General features: G+C 44.2%; 1 protein-coding gene across 1 annotated transcript in view; it reads left to right on the top strand.

The window, feature by feature from the left end:
* The window catches only part of ZMIZ2 (zinc finger MIZ-type containing 2), a 111956-nt gene that overhangs the window by 14800 nt on the left and 83320 nt on the right, over nt 1–13836 (top strand). Inside the window, exon 2 of the mRNA XM_075272953.1 lies at nt 1820–1879. The gene's annotated coding sequence lies outside the window, so the exon portion shown is untranslated. The remainder of the gene's footprint in view (nt 1–1819; nt 1880–13836) is intronic.

Raw genomic sequence — 13836 nt, 5'->3', positions numbered from 1 at the left:
CCCTCCACCATGAATTGGTCCAAACTGGGGTTTTTAGAGGCTTCCTCCACCATGAATTGGTCCAAACTGGGGTTTTTAGAGGCTCCCTCCACCATGAATTTGCCCAAACTGGGCTGTTTAGAGGCTCCCTCCACCATGAATTGGTCCAAACTGGGGTTTTTAGAGGCTCCCTCCACCATGAATTTGCCCAAACTCTGCTGGTTAGAGGCTCAATCCACCCTGATTTTCAAAACAAATGTTGGTGCCAACCTCAACTTACTACAAGGGCCAAATTCACTGCTGGTGACAAGCTCTCCTCACTGCAAGTGCCAAATACACATGTTTCAAGGTGTTTTCCTACTGTCAGAGAGGTGGTATTGAGTGTGTAAAGTGTGTAGTTGTTAGGCTGTGATGTTGGGGTAATAGAGGGTCTTTGGTGTGTTAGATGCCCCCAGACATGCTTCCCCTGCTGTCCCAGTGTCATTCCAGAGGTGTTGGCATCATTTCCTGGGGTGTCATAGTGGACTTGGTGACCCTCCAGACACGGATTTGGGTTTCCCCCTTAACGAGTATATGTTCCCCATAGACTATAATGGGGTTCGAAACCCGTTCGAACACACAAACATTGAGCGGCTGTTCGAATCGAATTTCGAACCTCGAACATTTTAGTGTTCGCTCATCTCTACTCCTGGGTCCTTGTTCCTTAGCTCAGTCTGTGTGTGGCATTTACACCATCTTCATCTTTTTCTCACTTGTGGTTTAGTAATTTGTACTTTATTATCACTCTGCTCTGCTTGTAATAGAAGTCAGCTCTCTATGCACTGACATCCCCATGAACTTGTGCTGGGCTTGTGTATGTACACAGTAGCCAGTCTGAGGAGACAGAGCTGCAGCCTAAATCAATGCGGAGACCGGGGTGTGTCTCAGATTACCTCAGACTGCCTGTACTCACTGTACGTAGTTTAGTTGTAGCCACAAATTAAAGTGTAACTAAACTTTCTGACAACTTTAGAATTTCTGGCAGTATTTCTGTCATTAATAAACTTTATAATATACTTTATCAACAAATGTTGGCTCCTTTGTGTGAAATCCTGCATTTTAACTCTTTCCCTTACTTCTATATTGAGAGCTGTCCCTGTTTCTCATTGTGCTGTGTGAAGTCAAGTCAAATAGCTATGTCTCAGGCATTACAAAACGTAGAAACTTAAGGAGATTGGGATATTTATACGAAGCTGTATAATATACATGCTATAGAAATCCCAATCTTGAATGGAGATTCTGACTTCATGTTACATTTCCCCGAGCTCCATACACAAAGAGAAGCAGGGCTGGCTTTCAATAGAGAGGCAAGAGAAAGAGTGACAAAATGCAGGATTTCACACAAAGGAGTCAAACTTTGTTAAAGTATATTACAAAATGTATTAACCGCAAAAATCACAAGTTGTCCGAAAGTTTAACTACACCATAAAGCTCTGGCCTAACTGAGATGAGCTTAAAAACAGCCTAGCAGCAAGATGTAAGGAAATATCTCAGCTCAGATCCATTCTCATGAATGGGATTCAGTTGCAAATAGACTAGGAGATATAGCTATAAGGGGTGTAGGGGTAGCAGTTACTACCAGGCCCTACACCCTGTCATGGCCCACTATTCTAAATGGCACAAGGTAGTTAGGGGCTCCATTACAGTTTTTGCATTGGGGACCAGCACTTTAGTGCTGCGGATACAGCCCGTGGGGCCTTAGCCTTAAGGTATGTTTTTATCCTTTGTGTCACCAAAGTGGGAAAAAATCTCATATTGACATATTCCAGTTGTCTATGGGTAGAACTTCCCTCTCCCACAGGTACCACTACACTAGAAAACAAGGGAAGTGAAACCTGGACCAAGACTTTTGTCTTTCAAGGTATTAAGTTTCACCATGCAATCACTTGACTGTATACTGTAAAGTATGTAAGCTTACATCCCGTACCCCCTACTGCATGACACATGGCCACCCAAGTCTAAAGCCACATTATGTTAAACACAAATGCAGTGACGTCATCAACACTGCGTCCGAGCCTCTGACAGCAGTGACACGGGGTGTATAGGATGGCACGGAGTCAATCATTTTTACATGTTCAGCTGCGGTTTTCCACCTCTGCAATACAAAGCTGGGATAAAGCGCTCGGTATCGTGACTGAAAGCAGGGGCAAAAATCCTGTCATGTGTGGTCTGAACCTGGAAATGAAGGAACTAGTTTGGAATTAACTAGATTAGACATAATTTTCCAAAAGTTTTGGGCTCAATCTGACCCCTTAGGGGTTCATCACTTACTTCATCTTCTGGGGTCTCTTTAGAACGCAGAGAATAAGAAGTCCTGGTGCAGAATCATAATAAAAAGTTATACCTGCCCTCACCTCTCCTGGACATCCTTGCGGCGTCCATTGCTCTCTTGAAGTCTTCATTCAGCCTCCTGGTGACATCACACACCCCGATGAGACTGCTGAGGCTGAGCGTCATGACATTGGCACCTTACATGATCGATGAGGCCCAATTGCATCCCTCAGCAGTCCCCTTGTGACCCAAGAGGCCAGAAGAGGACCCTGAGGGAGCGCCGGACACTGTGAGGACTTCCCATCTGTGTAACTATCAATCTTTAAAATGTAACTTAAAAAAACAGTAAAATTCCTTGGCATCCAACCAACCATGCCAAATCAACAATATATCAGCAACCAAATCAGTTTGCTCTATCTTAAATAGTTGGACTATGTTCACACGTAGGAATTTGTCCCATAATTCTAATCAAATTACGCCAGAAATTTCAATGGGGAGCAGAAGCAATATACACTAGCAGAATTTGGAATTTGTGCCTGCCCAATAAAGGTAAAATACAGTGGCAGTCTTCTCCAAATTCTGCTTCAAAATCAGCATCAAAATCCTCGTTGCGGTTTTTTTGGTCAGGATTATGACGCAGAATCTGCATCAAAATCCGGCTCAAAAAACCACCTCCCATTGAATTCATTGGATTCCTTTTCCGGCTTGTTCCCGCTCACGGAAAAAAGAAGCGACATGCCCTTTCTTAAGGCAGAAGCCGCTGCAGAGTCTGCGGAGCAACACCTCCCTTCCGGCAAGGCCCATTCATTTGGGCCTGATCCGGAGAAGAATGCCGCAACTGTATCCCGCTGCACTGTATGCACTGCACCGGTATCCAGTCGCGGCTAACCTTTTTTTGGACTGGACTCTGAGGCGGCCTCCACGTCAAAATCCGGTCCAAAAAACTCTGTGTGAACCCGGCTTAACAAGGAGAAAAAAAATCTGCTTCAAATTCCTGAAGCAGAAATGTTCTGTTTGACAAATTCAGCGTTAAATTCCTACATGTGAACATAACCTAACATGGAACCAGTCTACAATACTAGTCCGTATATAAATGCTGACAGTCTTGGATGGCTATCAATAGACCAATCCAGAGTCACCCGCAGTGTATCCATATCCATCTTCTAGTTATGACGCACTGCAAGTGCTGTCAATGTCACGCGCATGCACGAATAGTCAAAATATCGAAATATACTTAGGATCTGAGGATATATTTTGGCAGTGTACGCATGCGTGGATGGATTCATCATTTACCTCCATTCCCCTGAGGATGCCACAGTCACAAGTTGGGGGGGCATGAATTTGTTTTTTTTAGATCCCTGCATTTATACAGGGACTAGTACTGCAGACTCATTCCATGTAACTATTGAAGAGGAAACGTATTTGGTTGCTAATATACTGTTCATTTGACACGGTTGGTTGGATGCCAAGGAATTTTACTAGTTTTTTAGAGATTCAATAAAAGTTACATATTAAGGACTGATAGTTACATAGATGGGAAATACGGGTTTTACGCAGTGCAATAAAAGTACTTTGTCCCGAAACTAATCTTTGGACTGAACCAGCAGAATCCAAAATCCGCATATACAGATGCCACAAGCATTGTCACCCAGCTTTCCCAAACTCCTAAATGTCCACAACGTATACTATAAGCACAAGGGTCACAGTCTGTAGTCAGTAATAGTTAACAGGGTCGCAGCTGAACTGAGACAGAAGTATTGCAGTGACTCCTTTGATTTGGTTGGGAAGCATTTTTTGTCTGTGGGAGGTTTTGGACGCTCCTCTCCTACAGCGAAGGACCAGACACAAAATGTGACATTCCTGGCTGGTGAATGGGTTCAGGGCAGGACACGACTGCCACTCTCCTCCAGATTGAGTCTGGATCCACCCTTAGAAAAGTGCAACAAGCACAAGATCTTGATGTAGGAATGTTCCATCTCATGTGTACGTGCCCTTCTTTATTACAGCCAGGTTCACATGTGTGTTTTTTTTGCTACTGTACTTCATTCAGAACCTGAGTCATAGTGTAGCTGCATAGTCTGCATGAGGCCCTAGTCTGGTTTTGACTTACATTTCGGTTTTACTTATAAAAAAAAGTTGCTGTAACAATTTGTGCTATGTATTCCAAGCTGAGATGATGGAACTGTGCGCTGGCCTCAGGCCATTGGAATAAATTGTCTGGTGCGACTTCCCTAGGCACCTTGTGTGCAGAGGTAGCTATAGCAATAGTGGCAGCAGATATTAGATTTATATTTGGTATCATATACCTGGTATGCTCAGTACCTTCTCTAGAACAGCACTGTAAGTAGTCGTAGAATAACATCTAATACATATTAATGTAATAAAACTTCATATAAAGCTATAGCACTCATATACATCCTGATAATGTCATGTATTAGAGCCCTGGTAAGCATGCCAAAGACGTAACATTAATATTCTTTGGAACCATCGACACCTTAATATCCCTTGCACCCATACTCATTTAAAGAGGACCTTTTACCACCTCTGCTACTTGCATCACCTAATAGTCGCTGCTCCACTGATTTTGGCACAGTTGGAATTTTTTCTCTAGCCCACACTGTTCCTGAGCTATAAGTATGAGCAGGAAAAGGGGTGTGACTCTGAACTCTGATTGGAGTCTGACTCCGCCCACTAACAGCACAGAGTCCAAGTTGACCAAAACTACCTGCATTGATTCTTCAGGAACGGTGTAAGCTACAGAAAAAAATCCAACTGTGCTGGAATCAGTGGAGCAGCGAAGATGGTAAGAACTGGAGTTTGTTGAAGTGGAGAAAAATTCTCTTTAGGCTAGCATTGCCATAACATGCACTGCGGGAAAATCCATAGTGGCAACGCATCAAGGTTTTTCCCACAGATCTTTTCGCAGAAAGTCCACAGTTTACCTTTGCAGAACCTCTGCTTCAATTATACCCATAGGAAAACCGCCAGCTTTTCCGTAGTTATAATTGGCATGCTGCCATTTTCAAAACTGCAAATCACCGTGTGTCCATTGCGTGTATTGTTCCGCAATATGTGGATGGGATTTGGTAGAATCGCATCCACTTTGCAGTGACTGAAATACGCTGCATTTTCTGCTGCAGTGTTCACGCCACGTGGGGTCCTGGCCTTAAAGGGTTTTTCTGAGATTGTGGTATTGATGACCTATCTGAAACATAGCACCTCCCTTCCCCATTCTCAATTAATTTTTTTTAAGAGACAGCGGTGTTGGGATGAGCACCCTGGCCTCTTCACTGAATACCATGCCCAGAACCATACACAGGGGCTAAACCCAGTATTGCAGCTTAGCCACATATTCCTAATGAGCTATAAATAGGTCAAGTGACAAATAAATAAGACATTGCTGGCTCTTGAAGCAGGCGCTCAACTGAGTATCCTGAGTATAAGATAAGATAAGATAATCCTTTAATAGTCTCACAATGGGGAAATTTCAGTGATACCGTTTCATAGATGGTACGGTAGTATATAACAAGAGAGAAAAAGACATACAAGCTCATGGCAGATAGAGAAATCCTAGGAATCATAGCAACTAAAAAAAAAGAAACACAGACACACTGCAGGGTCATTTAGTTCTCTGTGCGAAGTGATGTTAATAATAATACAGCCCAACCGTGGTTGGAGGACACCCCTAGCAGATATTGATGATATATCCCATGGTTAGATGGTTGGTATTTAACTTCTGGAAAACCTCTTCAAGTTTAAGGTCCTAAGGGTAAGTTCACACGGGGTTTTTGGTCAGGATATTGAGGCTGTATCCAAAAACCATGAAATCAATGGGAGCCGGTCAGTTCTTTTTTCCGGGAGCCGTTTCTTCTGGCTCCTGGAAAAAAAGAAGCGACATGCTCATTCTTTCAGGCGGATTTGCCTCACAACATCTACCTGAAGACACTCCCTCCTCCTGGTTAGGCCCATTCATTTGGGCCTAATCCAGAGCGGAGTGCGCGACTGGATGCCGGTGCACTACACCGGCATCCAGTCGCAGCTACCCGTATTTTGGAACGGAACCTGAGGTGGCCTCTGCCTCAGATTCAGGTCCAAAACCCCCCGTGTGAACTTACCCTTAATTGTGAAAACTGACAGCGGGAAAAAAACGTTGCGTTTTACAGTATCAGTGTTTCGCTACATAGGGACTTAGCCCAAAGGGGTACTCCAGTTCTTTCTCTTTACACTATAGGCAGGCTTAAAAAGGTAAATACTATATACTCACATAACTATTTGGCCTGGGACACAGCAATGAGCATTGACTTTGGCCTAGGGTCTTCCTGACCTTCGGCCTGCACAGTAGAGAGTCATCCATTCAGTGGCCGAACAGACTGACACATTGCTGCACAGGAAGAAGGTGAACAAAGTGCGTGAATCAGAACAGGAACTCTCTGCTGTATCCCTGACCAAATAGACAGGTGACTATATAGCGTTCATTATTTTATGCCTCGTATGGGGTAAAGAAAAAGAACTGGAACATTCTGTTTGCCTTCTGCCTTATGGGGCTGATTCGCCTTTTTCTGGATCAATGCTGAAAATGGATAATGGGTAGAGATGAGCAAACTGGTTTCCAAAAGTTTTGCGTGTGACCCAAACCTGCAACTTTGTCAGTATGTCACCCGAGAATCGGAAGTGAATTTTTTACACTCTGGGGTCTCTTCAGTATAATAGTAAGAGGCCCAGGGGAGGTCTATGTCCCAGTTGACTCACATTGCTCTTAAAATGGAAGTGTAAAGATCACATGTGCAATGGGCCAATTGGTGCAAATGGTGGGGCGTTAATTGGGAGACCCAACTGGTAATTGAGTGATAAGATAATCCTTTAATAGTCCCACAGTGGGGAAATTTCAGCATGTTACAGCAGCATAGTGATACAGGTACAGGATAATACACAGTAATATATTACAGACGTAGACACACATAAGCTGAGAAGAGAAGATATATTAGGAGTCCATAGCAGATATGGAACAGAGGAAGTAAGAAGGAAGACTTCATAGTCATAATTAGAGATGAGCGAACAGTGTTCTATCGAACTCATGTTCGATCGGATATTAGGCTGTTCGGCATGTTCGAATCGAATCGAACACCGCGTGGTAAAGTGCGCCATTACTCGATTCCCCTCCCACCTTCCCTGGCGCCTTTTTTGCTCCAATAACAGCGCAGGGTAGGTGGGACAGGAACTATGACACCGGTGACGTTGAAAAAAGTAGGCAAAACCCATTGGCTGCCGAAAACATGTGACCTCTAATTTAAAAGAACAGCGCCGCCCAGCTTCGCGTCATTCTGAGCTTGCAATTCACCGAGGACGGAGGTTTCCGTCCAGCTAGCTAGGGCTTAGATTCTGGGTAGGCAGGGACAGGCTAGGATAGGAAGGAGAAGACAACCAACAGCTCTTGTAAGAGCTAAATTCCAGGGAGAAGCTTGTCAGTGTAACGTGGCACTGACGGGCTCAATCGCCGCAACCCAGCTTTCCCAGGATCCTGAATGGAATACACTGTCAGTGTATTCCCGTATACCCGATATATACCCCGATACCCGTTCCAACGGTGTGCCCCCCCACCTTCACCCCAGAAATACCCTGCAAGTCCCCTAGCAATAGAATTGGGGCTATATACACCCACAATTTTTACTACTGGTATACAGTGCCATTGTCTGACTGGGAATTCAAAGAATATATTGGGAATACAAATACCCTCATTTCTTGCTACTGCCATATAGTGCCAGTTTCTGACTGGTAATTCAAAGAATATATTGGGGTTACGTGCACCCACAATTTTTACTACTGGTATACAGTGCCATTGTCTGACTGGGAATTCAAAGAATATATTGGGAATACAAATACCCTCATTTCTTGCTACTGCCATATAGTGCCAGTGTCTGACTGGTAATTCAAAGAATATATTGGGGTTACGTGCACCCACAATTTTTACTACTGGTATACAGTGCCATTGTCTGACTGGGAATTCAAAGAGTATATTGGGAATACAAATACCCTCATTTCTTGCTACTGCCATATAGTGCCAGTTTCTGACTGGGAATTCAAAGAATATATTGGGGTTACGTGCACCCACAATTTTTACTACTGGTATACAGTGCCATTGTCTGACTGGGAATTCAAAGAGTATATTGGGAATACAAATACCCTCATTTCTTGCTACTGCCATATAGTGCCAGTTTCTGACTGGTAATTCAAAGAATATATTGGGGTTACGTGCACCCACAATTTTTACTACTGGTATACAGTGCCATTGTCTGACTGGGAATTCAAAGAGTATATTGGGAATACAAATACCCTCATTTCTTGCTACTGCCATATAGTGCCAGTTTCTGACTGGGAATTCAAAGAATATATTGGGGTTACGTGCACCCACAATTTTTACTACTGGTATACAGTGCCATTGTCTGACTGGGAATTCAAAGAATATATTGGGGTTATAAATACCCTCATTTCTTGCTACTGCCATATAGTGCCAGTTTCTGACTGGTAATTCAAAGAATATATTGGGGTTACGTGCACCCACAATTTTTACTACTGGTATACAGTGCCATTGTCTGACTGGGAATTCAAAGAATATATTGGGGTTATAAATACCCTCATTTCTTGCTACTGCCATATAGTGCCAGTTTCTGACTGGTAATTCAAAGAATATATTGGGGTTACGTGCACCCACAATTTTTACTACTGGTATACAGTGCCATTGTCTGACTGGGAATTCAAAGAGTATATTGGGAATACAAATACCCTCATTTCTTGCTACTGCCATATAGTGCCAGTTTCTGACTGGGAATTCAAAGAATATATTGGGGTTACGTGCACCCACAATTTTTACTACTGGTATACAGTGCCATTGTCTGACTGGGAATTCAAAGAATATATTGGGGTTATAAATACCCTCATTTCTTGCTACTGCCATATAGTGCCAGTTTCTGACTGGGAATTCAAAGAATATATTGGGGTTACGTGCACCCACAATTTTTACTACTGGTATACAGTGCCATTGTCTGACTGGGAATTCAAAGAATATATTGGGAATACAAATACCCTCATTTCTTGCTACTGCCATATAGTGCCAGTGTCTGACTGGGAATTCAAAGAATATATTGGGGTTACGTGCACCCACAATTTTTACTACTGGTATACAGTGCCATTGTCTGACTGGGAATTCAAAGAGTATATTGGGAATACAAATACCCTCATTTCTTGCTACTGCCATATAGTGCCAGTTTCTGACTGGGAATTCAAAGAATATATTGGGGTTACGTGCACCCACAATTTTTACTACTGGTATACAGTGCCATTGTCTGACTGGGAATTCAAAGAATATATTGGGAATACAAATACCCTCATTTCTTGCTACTGCCATATAGTGCCAGTGTCTGACTGGGAATTCAAAGAATATATTGGGGTTACGTGCACCCACAATTTTTACTACTGGTATACAGTGCCATTGTCTGACTGGGAATTCAAAGAGTATATTGGGAATACAAATACCCTCATTTCTTGCTACTGCCATATAGTGCCAGTTTCTGACTGGTAATTCAAAGAATATATTGGGGTTACGTGCACCCACAATTTTTACTACTGGTATACAGTGCCATTGTCTGACTGGGAATTCAAAGAATATATTGGGGTTATAAATACCCTCATTTCTTGCTACTGCCATATAGTGCCAGTTTCTGACTGGTAATTCAAAGAATATATTGGGGTTACGTGCACCCACAATTTTTACTACTGGTATACAGTGCCATTGTCTGACTGGGAATTCAAAGAGTATATTGGGAATACAAATACCCTCATTTCTTGCTACTGCCATATAGTGCCAGTTTCTGACTGGTAATTCAAAGAATATATTGGGGTTACGTGCACCCACAATTTTTACTACTGGTATACAGTGCCATTGTCTGACTGGGAATTCAAAGAGTATATTGGGAATACAAATACCCTCATTTCTTGCTACTGCCATATAGTGCCAGTGTCTGACTGGGAATTCAAAGAATATATTGGGGTTACGTGCACCCACAATTTTTACTACTGGTATACAGTGCCATTGTCTGACTGGGAATTCAAAGAGTATATTGGGAATACAAATACCCTCATTTCTTGCTACTGCCATATAGTGCCAGTTTCTGACTGGTAATTCAAAGAATATATTGGGGTTACGTGCACCCACAATTTTTACTACTGGTATACAGTGCCATTGTCTGACTGGGAATTCAAAGAATATATTGGGGTTATAAATACCCTCATTTCTTGCTACTGCCATATAGTGCCAGTTTCTGACTGGTAATTCAAAGAATATATTGGGGTTACGTGCACCCACAATTTTTACTACTGGTATACAGTGCCATTGTCTGACTGGGAATTCAAAGAGTATATTGGGAATACAAATACCCTCATTTCTTGCTACTGCCATATAGTGCCAGTTTCTGACTGGGAATTCAAAGAATATATTGGGGTTACGTGCACCCACAATTTTTACTACTGGTATACAGTGCCATTGTCTGACTGGGAATTCAAAGAGTATATTGGGAATACAAATACCCTCATTTCTTGCTACTGCCATATAGTGCCAGTTTCTGACTGGGAATTCAAAGAATATATTGGGGTTACGTGCACCCACAATTTTTACTACTGGTATACAGTGCCATTGTCTGACTGGGAATTCAAAGAATATATTGGGGTTATAAATACCCTCATTTCTTGCTACTGCCATATAGTGCCAGTTTCTGACTGGGAATTCAAAGAATATATTGGGGTTACGTGCACCCACAATTTTTACTACTGGTATACAGTGCCATTGTCTGACTGGGAATTCAAAGAATATATTGGGAATACAAATACCCTCATTTCTTGCTACTGCCATATAGTGCCAGTGTCTGACTGGGAATTCAAAGAATATATTGGGGTTACGTGCACCCACAATTTTTACTACTGGTATACAGTGCCATTGTCTGACTGGGAATTCAAAGAGTATATTGGGAATACAAATACCCTCATTTCTTGCTACTGCCATATAGTGCCAGTTTCTGACTGGTAATTCAAAGAATATATTGGGGTTACGTGCACCCACAATTTTTACTACTGGTATACAGTGCCATTGTCTGACTGGGAATTCAAAGAGTATATTGGGAATACAAATACCCTCATTTCTTGCTACTGCCATATAGTGCCAGTTTCTGACTGGTAATTCAAAGAATATATTGGGGTTACGTGCACCCACAATTTTTACTACTGGTATACAGTGCCATTGTCTGACTGGGAATTCAAAGAATATATTGGGGTTATAAATACCCTCATTTCTTGCTACTGCCATATAGTGCCAGTTTCTGACTGGTAATTCAAAGAATATATTGGGGTTACGTGCACCCACAATTTTTACTACTGGTATACAGTGCCATTGTCTGACTGGGAATTCAAAGAGTATATTGGGAAAACAAATACCCTCATTTCTTGCTACTGCCATATAGTGCCAGTTTCTGACTGGGAATTCAAAGAATATATTGGGGTTACGTGCACCCACAATTTTTACTACTGGTATACAGTGCCATTGTCTGACTGGGAATTCAAAGAGTATATTGGGAATACAAATACCCTCATTTCTTGCTACTGCCATATAGTGCCAGTTTCTGACTGGGAATTCAAAGAATATATTGGGGTTACGTGCACCCACAATTTTTACTACTGGTATACAGTGCCAATTTCTAACTAGGAATTCAAAATGCGCAAGGCTCCCGGAAAGGGACGTGGACGAGGCCGTGGGCGAGGTCGGGGGAATGGTTCTGGGGAGCAAGGTAGCAGTGAAGCCACAGGGCGTCCCGTGCCTACTCCTGTGGGGCAGCAAGCATTGCGCCACTCCACAGTGCCAGGGTTGCTTGCCACATTAACTAAACTGCAGGGTACAAACCTTAGTAGGCCCGAGAACCAGGAACAGGTCTTGCAATGGCTGTCAGAGAACGCTTACAGCACATTGTCCAGCAGCCAGTCAGACTCTGCCTCCTCTCCTCCTATTACCCAACAGTCTTGTCTTCCTTCCTCCCAAAATTCCGAAGCTTTACAGAACAATAACCCAAACTGTCCCTGCTCCCCAGAGCTGTTCTCCGCTCCTTTCATTGTCCCTCAACCTGCCTCTCCACGTCACGATTCCACGAACCTAACAGAGGAGCATCTGTGTCCAGATGCTCAAACACTAGAGTCTCCTCCATCTCCGTTCGATTTGGTGGTGGATGACCAGCAACCCACCCTCATCGACGATGATGTGACGCAGTTGCCGTCAGGGCATCCAGTTGACTGGCGCATTGTGCGGGAGGAGGAGATGAGACAGGAGTTGGAAGAGGAAGTGGTGGATGATGAGGACACTGACCCGACCTGGACAGGGGGAATGTCAAGCGGGGAAAGTAGTGTGGATGTTGAGGCAGGTGCAGCACCAAAAAGGGTAGCTAGAGGCAGAGGCAGAGGTCAGCAGCTTAGGCGAAGCCAGGCCACACCCGGAATCTCCCAAGATGTTCCAGTTCGTACCCAGCCCCGAAAAACTCCCACCTCGAGGGCACGTTTCTCGAAGGTGTGGAGTTTTTTCAAGGAATGCGCCGAGGACAGATATAGTGTTGTCTGCACAATTTGCCTCTCGAAATTGATTAGGGGCTCTGAGAAGAGCAACCTGTCCACCACTTCAATGCGCCGTCATTTGGAATCCAAGCACTGGAATCAGTGGCAGGCAGCAACGGCAGGACAAAGGCCGCCTGCCGTTCACGCCACTGCCACTGCCTCTGCCTCTGCCTCTGCCTCTGCCACTGCCACTGCTGACTGTGCTGGCGATGCACTCCAGAGGACGAGCCAGGACACCACTTCATCTGCCTCCGCCACTTTGTTGACTTCTACCTCATCCTCCCCTGGTCCTGTCTTATCTCCTTCTCCTGCACCATCAAAGGCACCATCAGGCGTTTCTTTACAACAACCCACCATCTCTCAGACATTGGAGCGGCGGCAGAAATACACTGCTAACCACCCACACGCGCAAGCCTTGAACGCCAACATCGCTAAACTGCTGGCCCAGGAGATGTTGGCGTTCCGGCTTGTTGAAACTCCCGCCTTCCTGGACCTGATGGCAACTGCAGCACCTCGCTATGCCGTCCCTAGCCGTCACTACTTCTCCCGGTGTGCCGTCCCCGCCTTGCACCAGCACGTGTCACTCAACATCAGGCGGGCCCTTAGTTCCGCGCTTTGCACAAAGGTCCACTTGACCACCGACGCGTGGACAAGTGCATGCGGACAGGGACGCTACATTTCACTGACGGCACACTGGGTGAATGTAGTTGAGGCTGGGACTGCTTCCCAAACTGGCCCGGTGTACCTCGTCTCCCCGCCTAACATTCCTGGCAGGGACACGAGAAGAACACCCCCCTCCTCCTCCTCCTCTACCGCCTCCTCCTCCGCCACCGCCTCCTCCTCCGCCACCGCCTCCTCCTCCGCTGTTAGATTGACCCCAGCTACGAGTTGGAAACGTTGCAGCAC

Source organism: Leptodactylus fuscus, chromosome 5 (genome assembly GCF_031893055.1).
Source record: "Leptodactylus fuscus isolate aLepFus1 chromosome 5, aLepFus1.hap2, whole genome shotgun sequence".
In the NCBI taxonomy this organism is placed as follows: Eukaryota; Metazoa; Chordata; class Amphibia; order Anura; family Leptodactylidae; genus Leptodactylus; species Leptodactylus fuscus.
Note: the sequence above shows the minus strand (reverse complement) of the source record. Positions and strands in the feature narration are given on the sequence as shown.